The sequence below is a fragment of the Mustela lutreola genome, chromosome 1, assembly GCF_030435805.1.
Source record: "Mustela lutreola isolate mMusLut2 chromosome 1, mMusLut2.pri, whole genome shotgun sequence".
In the NCBI taxonomy this organism is placed as follows: Eukaryota; Metazoa; Chordata; class Mammalia; order Carnivora; family Mustelidae; genus Mustela; species Mustela lutreola.
The window spans coordinates 137323545-137343808 of NC_081290.1; the positions used below are offsets into that span (position 1 = coordinate 137323545).

At 35.0% G+C, this 20264-nt stretch overlaps 1 protein-coding gene and 1 long non-coding RNA gene across 3 annotated transcripts in view; one reads left to right on the forward strand and one right to left on the reverse strand.

Annotated features, from left to right (window-relative positions):
- The window catches only part of SPOCK3 (SPARC (osteonectin), cwcv and kazal like domains proteoglycan 3), a 489739-nt gene that overhangs the window by 388292 nt on the left and 81183 nt on the right, over positions 1-20264 (reverse strand). The gene's annotated exons all lie outside the window — the stretch shown is intronic.
- The window catches only part of LOC131832138 (uncharacterized), a 70206-nt gene that overhangs the window by 9402 nt on the left and 40540 nt on the right, over positions 1-20264 (forward strand). Inside the window, exon 2 of the long non-coding RNA XR_009353933.1 lies at positions 6399-6543. This is a non-coding gene — a long non-coding RNA (uncharacterized LOC131832138). The remainder of the gene's footprint in view (positions 1-6398; positions 6544-20264) is intronic.

The following is a 20264-nucleotide window of genomic DNA, read 5'->3' on the forward strand; positions in this document are numbered from 1 at the left end:
TACTTGCTGATGAAAATACCTACATAAAAATAAAAAGTTTAATGATTTCTGCTGAAATAGCTTATATTTAAGAATACACACTTCTATTTTTTACGTGGTAGTCTTTGTGTTTCTATAAATGAGGGTCATGAATCTAGATGCATAGATTTCTGTGCACATTAAAATGTATGTTTCAAAATTGCACTAAATTTTAAAAGGCACAATAGCATTGTGATTAACAAGAATGACTCTGGAGCCAGGCTACCTTGGGTTTGTTTCCTGTCTTATCAGTTTCTAGCTGTGAGTGACTTTGGATAAGTAATCTGTGCTTCAATTTTCTTAAGTATAAAATGGTGATAATATTTTTTTTCTTGGAATTTGGTTGTGGGGGATCAAATTAGTTAATATTTGGAAGGAGTATATCACAGTATCTGATACATATATAGTTATGCAAATTTTAGATATTATAGTTATTATTAATACCAAATGTTTCAAAAAACATTTGTAAAAATGAGGAGAACTACATTGATGTTTCAATCATATTAAAGTGATGAATTGACAATCAGACACTGTTAAAATGATTTCTGAAAACAAGTAATGTAATCACTCTCAAGGATTATACTCCGCATTGTATGTAGTAATGTCTGTTAGCACACCTAGTCAAGAAGTAATGCAGATTTGGGGGAGGAGGGGTGCCTAAGTAGCTCAGTGGGTTAAGCATCAGACTCTTGATTTTGGCTCAGGACATGATCTCAGGGTCCTGGGATGGAGCCCTGTGTTGGGTCCCCTGCTCTGTGGGGAGCCTGCTTCTCTCCCTCTGCTCTTCCCCCTACTCTCTCCCTCTCTCTGTCTCTCTCTCAAGTTAAATAAATCTTTATTATTTTTTTTAAAGATTTTATTTATTTATTTGACAGAGAGAGAGAGAGAGAGATCACAAATAGGCAGAGAGACAGACAGAGAGAGAGATGAGGAGAAGCAGGCTCCCTGCTGAGCAGAGAGCCCTATGCGGGACTCGATCCCAGGCCCCTGGGATCATGACCTGAGCCGAAGGTAGAGGCTTAACCCACTGAGTCACTCAGGCGCCCCCAAATAAATCTTTAAAAAAAGATTTTTTTTTTTGCCCTGGTATTTAGAATTTGTGACTAAATTTAGTATTAGCTATACATTTTAATGGATATTATCCTATGATGTAATAGAGAACATTGTTTGAAATGGTCATAATTACATTCAATTTAAGGTCAATGCGTTTTTTAAAAAAAATTAATGTCAAAAATTGTTATCCTTACATGAATGAAAGTGTTCATTTATGTTATTTTATGTCATGCCCTATAGAATGTAGAATTATTTTCTTAATGTTATCATTTGAATTAATATCAGCATTGCATAACATCTTAGTTTATATGAGGATTATTTCTATAACAAATATGTAATTCTGTAACAAATCTCTCTTTTTAAAAAAAACTATTAAACTCCTCTCCTCAGGATTAATGGTACTCTTCATGCAGGTCCAAAATCCATATTATTATATTGAATATATTATATTATATTTAAATAAATTTGATAATGAATCAAGGGCCCTCATATCTAAATCTAAGAATATATTTAAATAATATACAATTTGTATAAATATATGAATACCTAAAGTGGTTTTTGAAATACTGATATTTAGTGCACAAGACCTCTCTAGGTTAAAGAAGCTTATTCTTTTTTTTTTTTTTTTTAAGATTTTATTTATTTATTTGACAGCGAGGAGCACACACAAGTGGGGGTGGAGGAGTAGAGTGAGAGGGAGAAGCAGACTCCCTGCTGAGCAGGAAGCCCCATGTGAGGCTCTGTCCCAGGGTTCTGGGATCATGACCTGAGCTGAAGGGAGACCCTTAACTGACTCAGCCATCCAGGCACCCCAAAGAAGCTCATTCTTTTCATGTAAATAGCTTATATTTCTCCCATCAGATCACAAGATGGGTAATAATAATTACTTCCTCACATAAATTTAGAATTTAGAATTTAGCCAATTCTAATTCTGCTTTCTGTTAGCACTCCAGTGACTTTTCCCTTGAGTTTTACGTTACAGTGCTGGGTTAGAGATGCCAGAATCTGTTAGTGCCATATAAGATTTCTTTTCAGGTTTAAATTTTAAAAAAGAAAAAAGAAAAAAAAGAATCTGGGTGAGATTACTTCTTGTATATTAGAGCTAAATCAAATGATAGGAGGCATCCATAAGAATGATTTGAAACAACAATCCTCTTTCAGTTATTTTGAAATTTTTCACAAATTGAGGGAACAAAGAAGTCATACCCTCTGAAATATTAATATGTGCAATTTTAGCATATTAATTCCTGTATCCTTAACAAAAATATGTTATGAATACATAGCATGAATAAAATGTAAAATTGCTCACATAAGCACAAATAAAAGCAAAATAATACAAAAGGAAACGTCTGGACTTAATAATGGAAAAGTGTTTTTCCAGGTTCCCCATTAATAGTTTTCAAGAGTATATTTGTTTAGCTAGTACATTGCCTAAGCAAATGAATTTAAAGGGCTGTTCATTAACTTTTTCCTCCCTATACACTGGTGGGGCATCACTATTGCTTCCTTTAGAAATTGAGTATCTAATGAACATTACAAAACTACAGTGTAGGATGAAAACACTGTCATATTGTATTGGTGAGATTATCACTTATTCAGACAAATGAAATGCACCACTGACATAATATTCATACATATCAATCATTCTTTTATCTGGCATTGGAAAGATGAAGTAAATACAGTGATGAGATATTTGGATGAGACTCATAATTATTACAAAACTCATTTAGAATTCCTGGAGAACATTAAAAAAAGAATACATGATGAATATCTTCACATCAGCAGTGTTAAGGAACGATAATCAACTCATTAAAACTTACCCACTATTGCAGTGTTTTTTTAAAAAATATCTTTATCTTGTGTTCAAAATAATAGCAGTACAAGCCTTAGAATAATGGTAAAGAGAACTAGAGACTATGTTACCAAATAATTAAGAGAAATATGTTTACGGTTTTAAGAAGTAAAGGGATGATAAAAACAACAACAATAACAACAAAGTTTTTAGAAAATGTTCTCGTGAAGACTAGTGTTGTGAAAGCAAACAGAAGGAGAAGGAGTGAAGAGGGCAATATAAAAAGTTTAAAAACATTATTCCGGTCTGTAAGACACGTAGTCTCAAATGAGGGAGGCAAGACACAGTAATATAGAAAAAGCAAATAGCATTTAAAGTGGTAAATTAGGGGTGCCTGGGTGGCTCAGTGGATTAAAGCCTCTGCCTTCGGCTCAGGTCATGATTCCCAGGGTCCTGGGATCTAGCCCCGGGTTCTCTGCTCCGCAAGGAGCCTGCTTCCTCCTCTCTCTCTGCCTGCCTCTCTGCCTACTTGTGATCTCTGTCTGTCAAATAAATAAATAAAATCTTTAAAAAAAATAAAAATAAAGTGGTAAATTATACTATAATGCAAAGGTAGGAAAATTGCTTATTCTGAATTTTACACATGAATGGCACGGGAATTCACAGGCTAAGGACCATCATCAGTACCTGTGTATTGTTACAGGCTCAACATCACTTTGTAAGGGAGGTATCATGGCTTAAATTTACTCTCACAACTAATCTCTTGAAGATGGTGGGGCAAGCTGTCCAGGTTAGCTTCTTCACATTTCTAAGCAGGGCGTCAAAAGTACTGGTAATTGAATTAAAGGTTACAACATACAGATCCGCAGGAATTTTCATATTCTACACTCTAGGCTGGTTGTAGTCATGCTTCCAAATTGTCAACTCTCTGCTAAATCAAGTTGTTTTATTTATTTATATTTATTTATTTATTTATTTAAAGATTTTACTTATTTACTTGACAGACAGAGATTACAAGTAGGCAGAGAGGCAGGTTGGTGGGGGGGCAGGCTCCCCTCTGAGCAGAGAGCCTGAGGCGGGTCTCGACCCCAGGACCCTGAGATCATGACCTGAGCCGAAGGCAGAGGCTCAACTCACTTAGCCACCCAGGCACCCTATCAAGTTGTTTAATGTTTCTAGGCTTTGTTATATAGCGTTTCCTCCACCTCTAAACTGAGTTGATGGTCCCGTTAACTTGTGGCATGTCTGATAGAACATACTATCCATGTTAATTGTGCCTTTTGCTATAACCAGAGCCTGGAAAGAAGACCTCCAGGAAGAGATATCTTACATTACATTTTCTTCTCAGAGAATCCTGGATACCACCGTCATTTGGTTTTCATCTTGCCTTTCTAGTAGCCACTTTCTTCATTCTCTTTTGTTGCTCCTACTCCTCTCCCTGACCTTTGAATCTTAGAAAAGCCCACAGCTCATGATTAGTCCTTGAATGCCTTTTCCTTTCTATCTTCCACTCTCCAGGAATTTCTTTCAGACTTATGACTAAAATGTAGGCTATACACTGAAGACTTCTTAAAATATTTCTCCATCTCAGAGTCCCCCTACACTCCAGACACGTATACCATTCTTTACTCAGACTCTCTGTTCAGATATCTTAACAGGCATCCGAAACTCAATATGTCCAGAACTTGGCTATTGCCTTGTTCCCAGCCTCAGGATCAGATTTTTGGGGCACCACTTTTTTTTTTAATAAAAAAACAATTAGTTAATAACAAATCTATTGTTCTAGTCAGTCATAACACAGTCTTTGAAAAGATCTTCATGAATCATTTCTCTCGTGTCCCCCATTCGGCTGGCTGTAACTTTAAAATACATCCTGTACATTTAGCATCACCTCCCAGCTGTGGTATTAGAAGGATTCCTAAATGATTTGCCTGCTTTCTTTCCCTGAAACTTTCAGTCTATTTTCTGCAAATCTGTCAGAATAATCCTTTTAAAATATAAATTGAATTATGTCATCCGATAGGAGTCCTCCATTGTTTTCACATTTGACCCATAGTCCCTAACATGACTTACTATACCTGGCCCCTTATCACACTACCCCATGCCTCATGACTCTCTCTCCTTCACTCATCCTCTACTATACCAGGCGCAATAGGGTCTCATGGTCTTCCTACTCATCCAGCCTCTGCCTAGAGTGTTCCCTCCTTATCCCATGTCTGCATGGCTGCTTTCTTACCTACTTCAGATTTAACTCTAAAATCACTTTTTTTTTTTAGTGAGGTCTTTTCTGTCGATGTTATCTTAAAGGTCAGTCCCCATTTAGCATTTACCCCTCCCCTTTTCCTACCATATTTTTTGTTTCTATGTTTGGGGTTTTTAATTAATTAATTAATTAATTAATTAGGTTTGCTTTGCTCTTTAAAGTTTTTACTTTAATCCCAATTAGTTAAACAGAGCATTATTTTAGTTTCAGGTGTACAGTATACATCCCCCGTGCTCATCATGGCAACTGCACTCACTCCTTAATCCTCATCACCTATTCAGCCCAACCCCCACTGTTCCTTATAATTAACAGTCTGTTTCTGGATTTGCATCTTTTTTTTCCCTTTGCTTTTTTTGTTTCTTAAATTCTACATATGAGTAAAGTCATATGGTATTTGTCTTTCTCTGACTTATTTTGCTTAGCACTCTGCTCTCTAGCTCCATCCATGTCATTGCAAATGGCAAGATTTCATTCTTTTTATGACTAATATTACTGTGTGTGTGACTAATGTTCCCATATTACTATTTTTGGTGCAGTTATAAATGGTGCTATTTTCTTAATTTCTCTTTCTACTCCTTTATTATTGGTATATAAAAATGCAACAGATGTCTGTACATTTATTTTGTTTCCGGTGACTTACTGAATTCATTTTATCAATTCTAGCCATTTTTTTTTTTGTTTTGGTGGTATCTTTTAGGTTTTCTACATATAGTATCTGGTCAGCTAAAAATAGTGAAAACCTATTTCTTCCATACTGATTGGGGATGCCTTTTACTTCTTTCTGTTGTCTGATTGTTATGGATAGAACTTCTAGTACTATTTTGAATAAAAGTGGTGGAAGTGGACATCCTAGTCTTTTTTCCTGACCTTGGGAGAAAAATCTTTTTCTCCATTGAGGATGATGTTAGCTATTGGTTTTTCATATGTGGCCTTTTTTATAATGAGGTATAGTCCCTCTGAACCTACTTTGTCGAGAGTTTTTGTCATCAGTGGATGTTTTATTTCATCAAATGTTTTCTCTGCATTGACTGAGCAAACTGGAAATAAATCCCACTTGATCAAGGTGAATGTTTTTTTTTTTTTTAATTTGTTGTTGAATTCAGTTTGCTAGTATGTAATTGAGGATTTTTGCATCACTATTCATCAGGAATATTGTCCCGTAGTTCTCTTTTTTACTGGTGTCTTTATCTGGGTGGTATCAAGATAATGCTGGCTTCATAGAATGAATCAGATGTTTTCTTCCTTTTCTTCCTTTTTTTTTTTTTTTTTAAGATTTAATTATTCATTTGACAGAGAAAGAAAGATCAAGAAAGCAGTGGGGAGGGGCAGCAGGAGAAGGAGAAGCAGGCTCCTGCTGATCAAGTAGCCCACTGGGCCTTGATCCCAGGACCTGAGATCATGACCTGAGCCAAGGCAGGTGCGTAATTGACTGAGCCACCCAGGCATCTCTTTTCCTTCCTTTTCTATATTTTGAAATAGTTTGAAAAGAATAGCCAAAAAATCTTCTTTAAATGTTTGGTGGAAATTACCTGTAAAGCCATCTGGTCCTGGACTTTTGTTTGTTGAGTTTTTTGATTACTGATTCAATTTTAATTCTGGTAACTGGTCTGCTCAAATTTTCTATTTCTTTCTGTTTCAGTTTTAGTAATTTATGTTTCCGGGAATTTATGCATTTCTTCTCCATTTTCCAATTTGCTAGCATATAGTTTTTCATAATATTCTCTTACTCCTACTATATTTTATCCATAGTGCTAAATTTTAAAAAATTATATATTTCCCTAAATTTATCCTTTTACTGGATAGTTTCTTCACTAGAATATATCCTCTTTTTTTTTTTTTAATTTTTATTTATTTGACAGAGAGAGATCACAAGTAGGCAGAGAGGCAGGCAGAGAGAGAGAGAGAGGGAAGCAGGCTCCCCGCTGAGCAGAGAGCCCGATGCGGGACTCAATCCCAGGACCCTGAGATTATGACCTGAGCCGAAGGCAGCGGCTTAACCCACTGAGCCACCCAGGCGCCCGAATATATCCTCTTTGAAGGCATGGATTTCTGTGTTCCTATTTACTGTTACTAGAAAAGGGCCAGGCAGGTAGCACAGAATAAATACTTGTTGAATAAATTGATGACAGATCTTGAGACAGGTACTGTCAGCTGTAACTGAAAGACAAAAGGTAGTACTTCAAAATAAAAACAAACAAACAAAACCACCTTATCTCTTTCACCTTATCTCATGACTGAGCAGGCAATAGAGAACTGGTAGGTCAGTGGGGCAGCACTGATGATTTATGCAGCTTCTAACATATTGCCCTGTCATCTTCCCTGTATTGGCTTCATTTTACAGTCTAAGATGCCCTCACTTCTGATTTTCAGTTAGAGGGAGGAAAGGAAAAGAGAAGTGGAGGGCACGATCTTCTTTCCCTTCCAGAGCCCAACCCGAAAGTTGTATACCTTATTTCTATTTATGTATCATTGACAGTAACCTACCCAAAATAAATCTAACCTTAGCAGAAGATTAGAAATGCAGACTTACACTTAGTTACTAAATACTTAGCTAAAAAAAAACAGGCAAACAAACAAAAAAGGTGAAAATTTTATTTATTTATTTATTTATTTTTAATGATTTTAAGATTTTATTTATTTATTTGACAGAGAGAGAGATCACAAGTAGGCAGTAGGCAGAGAGGCAGGCAGAGAGAGAGAGAGGAGGAAGCAGGCTTCCCGCTGAGCAGAGAGCCCGATGCGGGGCTCGATCCCAGGACCCTGGAATCATGACCTGAGCCGAAGGCAGAGGCTTAACCCACTGAGCCACCCAGGCGCCCCGTAAAAAGGTGAAAATTTTAGTAGATAACACAGGCAAAATTTTTTGCCCAATCTTCTAACATCCAACCCTGTTTAAGTACAATGACTGGCACCTAAGGCAAAGCCCATCAATCCAGTCTGATGGAAATCCTGCAAAGAAACCTGATTGCTGACACATTGACAAGCTTGATGCCTCCATGAGTTTGCAACTCTTGAAATACTCAAAAACAGTCTTCAAAGGGCTAGCAATCTCCTTCCCAAGTCCTCTCTACCTCAGCTAGTCTAAGCTTGCCTATCACTCATCCTTCCGACCAAGTACTAGTTAGCATATGACTTATTAAAAAAAAAAAAAAAGACACAAATGCAATAAAATCAGCAAAACCTATTGGCTTTTATTTGTTCCAAGCATTGGAGTCTTACAACTTCCATTCTCAGCCCCTGACTTCTCTTTCTCCCCTGACTTTTCTCTCCTTACAGAGTCTCACACAGTTTTGGGTGGGAAAAACAAGCAAAACAAAATAAAACAAAAACCTGCCCTGTGTTTGGACCCAAATATCTCCCTCTCTCTTTTTCTGACAACTCCACCCTTATCCTCCAAGGACACCCCAGACATGTCCAGCTGAAAGATGGTTCAGATTTCTGAGAACCACCTACAGAAAGGTCAAGTGGTTGAAGAGAATTTATTTATTTATTATTTATGTTCTAGGGGGAAAAATATCAGTAAAAGGAGATATGATATAATGGTTTCCAAGAAAGTGTTCCTGAAGGGTAGAACTAAGGTTTGATCTACAATCAAGTATTATCACTTTCTTTTACATGAAATGTGTAAGCAGATATTATTTTTTTTTTAAAGTTTGGTATTCTAACTTAATAGAGAATAGCAAAACAAAAGACCAAAGCAAAAACAAACATACAAGCAAAACATACACACTTATCTTTATACTTTGAGGTACTTCCAAGACTACTTTTTATATCATAGGAAAAAATAAATCAAGTACACCACCTAAAAGGCAGCAAGAACAAAAGCAAAACAACCAAAAAAGTCTGTGTTGGGAAATTTCTTAGTTGGTAACCAATTATTCACCTAATGGAAATATACAAGAAGAGAGTGATGATAAATAACAATACCTTGGGTAAGTTGAGGAAAAAAAATTAAAAATTGGCCTAAGCTCCTCCAAACTGTAACTTCCCTTTATAGCAGAGACAAAAGGAAAATATTAAAATAAATTATCACATACCTATAACAATAATCCCAAGAAAGACCTTGGAAACAGCATGTGACATTTAATAGCTCCTTGATGCTCTAAACACGGAAACCCTCTGACTTCCTAAAGAAACTTACAAAATCAATTACCCCTTCCTCTTCTGGAAATAATTACACCTTCCCTCCTGTGTCTTCAGACTCTCACCTTACCAGATCTTTACTCTCAGCAGATAAAAATGTTGAAGCTTTTTTCCACCCATAAATTGCAAAAAGTATTCAGATCTTCTAGTTTGTCCCCTGCATACTCAAGCATTTGAAAAGCTCTCTACTTCTCCTTCTATTACCTCATAAGCCCAAAGCCATCTTACTACTATCAGGACCACAGGATCACTTTACCAAAACTCTTATAACTTTAGTTCCCTTATTGCCAAAACTAGACTTTTTTATCCCTTATCTTACTGAAACTGTCACATCTCACTTTGTAAATCTCATTTCCCTTTTGATTCTTCTCCACATGAATTCTTGGGACACCACCATTCACCACACTGTGCAACAAAGCAGTGGCCTTCATTTTCTCAAAATCCATCCCTCTGGCTCCTATGTTCTGTGCCAGTAGTGCATTTCTATATGACACTTGCTCTACTCCCAACTGCCATGTCCATGAGAGAGTCTGAAGCCCACTCCATATGTGTCATTAATCTCTTCAGATCTAACAAGAATATCTACTCTATCCTAGCAGCCATCCCTCAGACCCATCCTGGATGGAGGGCTCAAGTGTGATGTCTTGGCTTTCCTGGATTCCTGTGGGCATCAAGGCACCGGACTGAGGTGTTAAATGAATTTTTGAGCAATGACCCTTATGGCCCATTGCATCCCTGACCCGTACTCATTATTTGGTGGCTGTCTTCCGCTGTCATCAAACCCCTAAACATTGAAAGAACAGGAGGGCCATGAGAGTATGAATGGTACATAATGGTGATTTTCGAAGGATTGATTCTGATCAGTATGTTCAGCATTACCCAGGAAAATGCTAGAAATACAAATTCTCAAATCTCACCCCAGACCTACTCACTTAGAAACTCTAGAGGCAGGCCCTAGCAAACTGTATTTTAGCTAACCCACCATCTGATTCTAATATAGGTCCGAGTTTAAAAAAACAAAACAAAACAAAAACAACTGTTTCCTACCAGGATTAAGTGCTAGCATGCTGGCTCCAGACACTAGAATCAGCCCTCAGTAACACCTGTTTGTTTCCCTGTCTCCACAATCATCTGCTCACCCTCATGGATGGAGGTGGCACAGCTCTCCCTAGTTCCTGTCGCTGTTCCTTGCCAGAGTCCCGCCTCATCTTTTTCATCCTGTTCCATTTAATGCTTGGGCAGTCCCTCTTCTACATCTCTGATCTATTCCATTTGTAATGCCAAGCATTCTTTTTTTCTCTCTTCTCTCTACCTTTCCCTTCTCCTTCTTTTTCAGGCAATACCTTCTTCTTTCTTTGTTATTCCAATTATAATGATATTTTAAAAATACAATAGTTACAGAACAGACTGTTACGTAGCATCATAAAACACACAGTCAATAAACACACTTAAAATATGGACTTGAGAATTTGCAAATTTACAAGTCTGTATTTCAACTGCTGAAGAATCTAAATAAAAAAAAAAATAAAATATAAATTTGCCATAGTGAAAAGAGGGAAACTATTGATTTTTAAGTTGCATAGATATTTAGAATAGAAATTATTTAAAATCCGTGCTGAGATTTCTTGACCTCAAATTGTGAGGTGTTGGTTTCATTATCATTTGGGCTTCCATACTGAAAATCTGGAAGTCATCTAGTTATGATGGGTTGTTTCAGTGGTGTCTGGAGTGAATCTAAGGATAAAACATATTTCCAAATATGATTTCCAAAAATAAAGTTAATAATAGAGTTTTTAACTAGCAAAGATACATTATTTTAATTAGACATCAAAATTTGGGACCTTATTTTTTTACTAGGAAAACGCATCTAAAATACTACTACTAAACAACATCAGAATATGAGAAATACAATGCAAAGTCTGTATAGAGAAAAAAAGATGTGAAACCATTCACTATAATACCACAAATTTCTGATAGTTGGCACTCATTACCAATATTTTAACCTAAGGTGAATTTCATGAACTTCAAATAAAAGGGGTGTGCATTGGGGAGGGTATGAGCTTAGGTGAGTGCTGTGAAGTGTGTAAACCTGGTGGTTCACAGACCTGTACCCCTGGGGATAAAAATATATATTTATAAAAAATAAAAAATTAAAAAAAAAGGGTGTGCAATTTAGATGTGCTTGTACTTTAAATATCTTTCCACCAGAAATTTGTAATTAAATGTCACATTAGTCTGTGTAAAATCACTATTAAAATACATATATATATACACACACATATATATATGCTACTTTAAATCAGTGTGTCTTGCAGTCAGTAAAAATACGTTTTATAAGGAAATGATTGAATTATAGAATACTATATTATAAAAATGTCATTAGGAAATAGTTTAAAATAATAAAATTGAATATTTGAAAGATGTTTTAACTGCAGATAGAAATATTACTAATAAGCAGTTATAGGGGTCATTTGTAACTATGTTCATCAAAGCAAATATACTAAATCCATGCACAGTTTTGAGACTCTGGAACTAATGATGGACAAAAATCAACAAACCCCAAATGGAACATATACCTGAAATTTTTATGATTTGAATGATCCTAAGACCCAGATATTTGCAAATTCTATAAATCAATTACATGCACACACACACACAGAAACATGCACAAGATCTCATGGTGGGTGAAAGAACCATTTATCTTCGTTATTTGGGGCTAAAATTTTGTTTTTTCCCCAGCACATTGAAAATTAAATTATTAAAACAATAAACAAAAGCAAATGAACCAAGCTAAATACAAAAATATTCTAAGCCATGACATAAAAACCAGAACTGGTTCAGATAACAGTTCTATGACATTAACTCTTCTGATAACTTCAGGCCACTCTGCTTCAAGCATTTCATGTATGGTTCTTGCACTCCTTTATGCCATGGGACTATTCTGGGTTGGAAACAATTTAGACGTTATTCAGACATGGGTAAAAAATAAGATACACATTCAAAAGAAATAATGAAAAAATAACAAAAGCCCACAAGGTTTAAGTACTATTAATTTCAAAAACTAAGAAAAATCATCTGCAATTTGTTTTCCTATAATATGTAGTACATCTGTAAGCATAGGATTTCTCATTAGAAAATTTTAATGAAGCCCAGGTGTTTAACATTTGAAATTTAATTTTCCACCCAGCATCTTTCCAAAAATATTTGTAGAAAATGAGAAACATAAACAATGGCACCAATAAAAAATGACTCATTCTATCAACTATCCTCTTAAAGACTCATCATATTGTGAATTGTTTTAAAAGTTTATATTTGGTACCCAGAGTAACAATGTCATATAGAATTTATTCCTTTTCTTACAAATTATTTTTAGTCAACTAGTATGAAAGAAAGAGATTTATACATTAGTTTTATTTAATCCACAACAACAAACTATGGTAAAGCTTCTTCTTCTTCTTTTTTTTTTTTTTTTTCAAACCTGTAAAATTTTACTCAACTCCTGAGACATTTCATAACAGAGATAAGTATTTATCTTTCAATGTTCAAAAATGAGAAATGCTATTTGGGTATATCTCTAGGTGTGCTATTTCCATACAGTCTTTATTTTTTTCTAAATGTTTTTTATATTAGAGAGAGAGAGAGTGAATGAATGAGCGGGAGAGGGAGAGAAAATCTCAAGCAGACCCTGCACTGAGCAGAGAGCCCAAAAGAAGGCTTGATCTTAGGACTCTGAGATCATAACCTGAGCTGAAATTCAGAGTTGGACACTTAACTGACTGAGCTAACTAGGCACCATTTCTATACAGTCTGTTAAAGGTGTGTCTTAACATGTGAAAATCTTTAAGATTATAAATGTATACTATATGAATTTTGTAACTATTAAAGTTGTTTTTGGGACGCCTGGGTGGCTCAGTGGGTTAAGCCACTGCCTTCGGCTCAGGTCATGATCTCACGGTCCTGGGATCGAGTCCCGCATCGGGCTCTCTGCTCAGCAGGGAGTCTGCTTCCCTCTCTCTCTCTCTGCCTTCCTCTCTGACTACTTGTGATTTCTCTCTGTCAAATAAATAAATAAATAAATAAATAAAATAAAAAAAGAAAACCTTAAAGTTGTTTTTAATCTTCTTTTGAAAAATTCCTAGAATTCAAGTATGTCTTTCAAAAACTTTAATATTTAAAGACTATGTTAATTTCCTATGACTGCTATAATGCTGGTTTGCAACCCTGGAGGTTCCCTTAGTGAAATCTGAAACTGGCCCCCACATACAGAGGACTGCGAGCAACCAAAGACAGAAGTAGATGATTCCGGATTGGTAGGTAGCAGTTTTAATAAACAAGGGAACTTACATATGAGGCTGTCCTGGGTAGCCCCAAGACAAGAAGATTTCCACACATGTCCACTAGGATCTTAAAAGTTTAGGGGTGCCTGGGTGGCTCAGTCAGTTAAGCATAAGACTCTTAATTTCCCCTCAGTTCATGATCTCAACGTTGTGAGAGGGAGCCCTGCATCAGACTGCACATATTAAAAAAAAAAAAAAAAAAAAAAAAAAAAAAACGTTTATATAGAAGATTTAACTGTATTTAGTTATCTATTCTCAACAAAATCTTGCTCTCTCTCTCTTTCTCTCTCTCTTTTAATAATATTTTATATACTTATTTGAGAGAGAGTATGATAAAGCATTGAGGAGGGGCATAAGGGGAGAGAGAGAGAGAGAGAAAGAGAGAGAGAAGCAGACGGCCCACTGAGCAGCAAACCCAATGCAGGGCTGGATCTCAGGACCCGGAGATCATGGCTTGAGCCAAAGGCAGACACTTAACTCCCAGAGCCACCCAGGTGCCCCCAAATCTTGCTCTGAACACTTTACTCAATAGGTTCAAGAACACCTTATTAATACAAGACTGCATCTTTGAAAGGGCTGTTAACATGGGAATAGTAGTTCAAAGGTACATTTCAAGGAAAAGGGAGTGTATAAGATTTTCCTAAGATTTTTGACTTAAAATCTGCAAAGATCCTTTATTCCAAATAAAGTGACATCCCCAATTTCCAGAGATTTGACATGGGTATACCTTTTGGGGGAACACCATTTGACTTACAACAGAAACTAAGCATTATTATTGTTACATAAAAATTTTGTTCTGATTTGTGGTCAGAAAAATATTGGCCCCTGAAAGATGTTCACATTCTAATCCTCGGATTATGTTACATTATAATGCAAATGGGCTTTTGCAGACACAATTAAGTTAAGGATTTTGAGATGGGAAGATTGTCCTGGATTACCCAGATAAACCCAATATAATCAAAAGAATTAGAGGGAAGCAGGAAGGTCAGAGCAAAAGATGTGGCTTGTGCAGGCAGAGGTCAGGGTGATAGGTCCATAAACCAAAGCATGAAGGCAGCCCCTAGCAGGTAGAAAAAGCAAGGAATGGATTTTCCCCTACAGCATCCAGATAAACATAGCCCTTGATTTTAACCTTATAAAACCATTTCAGACTTCTACTTGCAGAAATGTCATATAATAAATTTGTGTTGCCTTATACCACTAAGTTTGAGGCAATTTGTTACAGGGCATTGGCATTTTTTTTTTTAAGGTATAATAAAGTTGTGTATATTACTTTAAGAACAGAGCCTGAGTTACCATGGTTTTAATTTACTGCTAGGGCTATGTGATTTGAGAAAAGTGAAGTAAAGCCTATTCTATTTTTACTTACAGGAATTATTTTACATTAGTTAAGTTCAATGTTAACATAATCAAGAATTTGAATTTTGTTTTGGTTTGTTTTTCCTTGGCTTCTAGATAATAACTGTGTTTAATCCTACAAAAAGATACATAACAGATGGACACAGCATTTTGTAGGGTCACTCTTGTGAGTCCATGCCCTCTCAGTAAGGCAGTGTTTTAAAATTCTCCTGTCTTTTAAAACTATGAAATAAATAGGTATACTTACTCAAAAATCATTTGACAGCATGAATAGTTAAATTTTTTAAAAACCTATTTTTCTACTTAAAAGTAATATGGAAGAGGGGTGTCTGGGTGGCTCAGTGTGTTAATGCCTCTGTTTCAGCTCAGGTCATGATCTCAGGAATCGAGCCCTGGATTGGGTTCTTTGCTCAGCAGGGAGCCTGCATCTCTCTCTACCTGCCTTTCTGCCTACTTGTGATCTCTCTGTGTCAAATAAATAAATAGTAAAATCTTTTTAAAAATGTAATATGAAAAAAATACTTATGGAACAATTCTACTTTAGTAACTTGGATTATTTCTCCATTTCATTTTATTGACTTTTCCCTAGTGCTTTGGTCAGCATTATTTAATACCTTATGCCTAGTTCTATTTAGAGTTTACAGATCCATAAAGTGAAAAAGACCAACCCCAACACTATTTTGACTTGTGAGTAGAACATAAGGGACTATTTTTAAGGGCATTTGTTGCCTCGAATTTCCTTCCATAAATATATAATGCTTAATTCTTAGATTTGAATACTTTCTCAATATAATATAATAAAGTCTAAAAGAAAAGTGAAAAAGCCATTCATTCTATCACTTAATCTATAAGGGCTAACAATGCATATATTGAAGACATCTTGTTTCAAGGCTTAATATCCATTAATATTCAAAATATACTAAAGATTTAGAAATTTTACAATTGCAACTTCAAAATTTGGTGCACACTAAAGGAAAAAGAAATAATCCCTGTTCTCTCCATTTTTCCCAAAGAAAGTGCTTAGATCAAAAAGAATAGCCTGGGATTTGCCTCAGTGGAGGATAATAATTTTCAATCAGTTTCAATCACAAGTCGTTGTAATCTTCCTCATCTTTCAGCAGGCTCACTGGAGAGAGGTCGCTTGTCTTAGCCACTTAATAACATTCTACCAAGATACTATGTGAGTCATGTCATTGAGAATTGACCAGAAATTCGCAGCAATTCAAAAGCCAGGCACACAGGCAATATTTCACAATTTTTTTTTCCAACCTAGACACATCAATATATTTCTTTCCCTATATAAAATATGTGTGTTTGTATGCAAGTGTGTGAAATTAAGTTAGGTTGTCTTAATCTAACAGAGACTCCAACACCAGTTTTAATGATTTACTGATGAATAAATATTTGTCAAGGGAATGACTGCATGAAAAAAAAAAAAAATCATGTTCCAGTGTGTATAATGCTGCTCTAGGTGTCATTCCACCTCTGATTTGATCTATCAATGAGCAAAAAGAACAACCATATTTTTTCAGTGTATTATAGGAATAAACAATCCTCCTAAAACAACATAAAAGTAACAAAAGGACTATAGCACCCTCCAGCTACTCTCCAAATGTGCTTATGCCCAATACTTTTCCCTCTAAAGCACTGGTTCTCAAAACATGGACTACAGGGGTGCCTGAGTGGCTCAATTGGTTAAGCAGTTGCCTTCGGCTTCAGGTCATGATCTCAGGGTCCTGGAATGAAGTCCCACACCGGGCTCCCTGCTCAGTGGAGAGCCTGCTTCTCCCTCTCCATCTCCTGGCTTATGCCCTCATCGTCTCTCTGTCAAATTAATAAATAAAATAAAATCTTAAAAAAAAAAAACTACAAAACTAACAGCATCAGCATCACCTGGGATATTGTTAGATAAACAAATTTTAACCACATCCCAAACCAGTAAGTTGAGAAACTGCTGTAGTAGAGCCCAGGGATTTTCAAAGTCTGCATGAGACTCTAATGTAAGCTAAAGTTTCAGAACCACTATTCTATGACCATGTATGAACAGAAGATACCCGAATGTGTGTGTGTGTGTGTGTGTGTGTGTGTGTGTGTGCTTGTTTTCTCACACTCAGAATTGCATTCTTGTAAATAGTACACACTCATTTGCTGCCTGGTTTCCAAACTACCATTTAATAATGGAAATACTACTATAAAATCAACAATGAAAAAATATCAAGTAAACAAGGAACTATGTGCTATGAAAGTGTTTGTAGTGGTTGAGCAACCACACCTCCACATTTGGCAGAATTCGGCTGGGAAGTTGTCACGGAGGGAGGCATCCCTCAATGTCATGTCTTCATAGAAGTAACCATTTTATTTTATTTTTTTAAGATTTATTTATTTATTTTAGAGAGAGCATGAGCATGAGTGGGAGGGGTAAATGGAGAGGGAGATAGAATTTCAAGCACACTCCACCCTGAGCTCAGAGCCTGCCAGAGGCTGGATCTCATGATCATGGGATCACAACCTGAGCCAAAACCAAGAGTTGAATTCTCAACTGACACCACCACCCAGGCTCACTAAAAGTAAACACTTTAAACAATAGTGAATTGTCAATAGAATATAAATCATATTTTATGTATTTTTTTCACATTTTACAGGATACCCATTTTTCACTTAGAAAGTTTGCATGATGCTGTATAACAGGCCTCTACACTTTCCTGAGGTGCCTATATTTGGGGATATTTATATGAATGCACTGACAATACTAATTCCTTTCATATCTGAGTAATTTAGAACCATCTAATTTCATATTCTCTCCTTATTCTGCAGTCACATTTCCATGTGAGTAGGTGTTGAGTGATGAGAATATTCAACTTTTATAGATTTTTTTACTCTTGTTAACTTTTGAGAACAAAAGCATAAAACTTTAATATTTTCCTGATGTTATCCAATGATATATTTGCCAAAATATCAGTAAAGGCTACACGTGAAACTAAGTTAATATGAATTAAACTTTGCTTTTCTAATATACTTGCTCATTGGAAACTTTAACTAGACAACAATGCCAATAAATGGAAATTTTACTATATTAAAATTATAAAGTATGTATTTTATAAGTTTTTTATTATAAATTTCTATTTCTATATACAAACCTTATGGTTATATTTTAATTGTGCAAATATGGGGCTATGTTCAATTGATCAGTCTATGTTAATCTTAGTTAATTTAGTTAATTTTAAAGCTAAAACAAACATAATATGTAAATCATTATAATGTTTGTTGTATAATTAATAAGAAAATCAAACTGTGTGTCATCATCTAAAAATACTCAATATACAGAGAACATGATGAATAGGCCATAAAAATATCCTACAAAAATGAAGATATGACACAAAGAATATTTTCCCCCTTCCTTCCTAGTTCTGAGAGTACAAGTGCTTTTAAATTTCTTCTTAGGGCTTTTCTGTGGACCTTTATGACAATAACATATATATCTATAAAATTATAAAATAAATGTGACAATAAAAACATTCAAGTAAGGTGTGTAGTTAAAATAGAAAGTGACATTTATTATAATATTAAAGATTTTATATATTTCAATCATATTTCCCAACATTGATTTTAATCACCAGTGTTGACTGCAATGGCAAATATCTATCAATCAAAACATTTTCAAATTTATTTACAATTAGTATTGTAGAGTTATTTTTGCTGACTCTCTGGTACTTCTTGCATATTTAGAGTTGCTGGAGATGATCTGTACAGCAAAAAAGTTGAGAAATATTTCACTTATGATTTTTTTAAAATTCCAAACATGAGTGCTCACTCATATTAATAAATTTTTCAGTTGCTAAGGGAGTGCTGCACAATAGTATATTAGGGAAATAATATTTAGGAAAATTGGGCCATTTCCATTAGACTGTGAGTTCCAGGAGAGTAGAAAGTTTCATGCTATATTAATGGTGGGTTTCCTGTTTGAGGAAGGTGGCTGGCGCAGGGTATATGCTCAGTAATTGTTTGCTGAATAAATAGCTTTGATCAAGACATTTAACCACTTGGCATCTCAATTCTTTCATCCATAAAATTAACATTTTTGATTACATAGCAGTCCAGCATTATTATTCTGGACTCACAGGGAAGCTATTTTGCCAAATACTTACTATAAGTAATTTTATGTATAATACAGAACTGTCCAAAAATGAGCCCCTCATTCTTCTTCCTCTTTGTTAGGCATGTGCTTCTCTGAAGCTCACCTACAGAGGGCAGGGAGGAACTTGTACTCCCTCTTAAAACATCTTGAGGCAAGTACATACATACATACAAATGTAAATAGATACATACATAAGTAAAGTTAATAAAATTAATTAATCCTTACAGTGATTTTTTTTCTGAGTATTTCTCATCCATGGCATCAAGTGAAGAAAAGGACATGAATTAATAGAATATGATAGATTTGATAATGTTACTGTTAGCTTTGCATCTTTTTAAGATTTTATTATGTAGGAGGATAAAATAGGTTTTAAAACCCATTACTTTCACTTAAAAACTGAAAATTAATATTCCTTTGTATTGATTCAATTTTTAGATTGATTTTAATTGTTGTGTATATGCTATTTAAAATCTGAAATGAAATTTTAATTTGGCTATCTTAGCTATCTTATTACTGTAGCCCGACCTCATTCTTAACTATCATCAACAATTTCAAAAAGTACTCATTTTTTTTTGTTGTTTATTTTTGTATTATACAGCTAAGTCATGGCCAAAGTAGTTAATATGTAAAATACAGAAAAGGATAGGGATACAATTTTAAATATATATATATATCAACAATAAAAAAATCTACTAAAATATTTTGATTTAAGTATGTTCTGTTTTTTACACTAGTGTATATTAAAATATTCATATTTTGATACAAAATAGTTTCAATACATATTTATGTATTCAAATTTATCCATCTGCTCTGATGTGAATCTTCTAGTAGTTTTAAGCTAAGGTAGTTCTTCTTTATTATGCAATCAAATTCAAATATCCATTTTTTCTAAGATATTTATGATATTTTTAACCTTTATATATTTAACATTTTTTTAAAATCTCAAATAAGAAATCTCAAATTTATTTTAATATTAGTTTTGACATTAAACATATTCTAAATTTATCTTTCAATAAGTGACCAATTATCCCAGGACCCTTTCATTGAGAAATTATCATTCTCAAATTATTTTTTGGACAATTAGAATGCAAGGGCCTTGAAGGCCATTCCTGTTTTCCCCTGACATAATCAGGAACAACAAAGAGGGAGGTGAGGGGCTGGGTG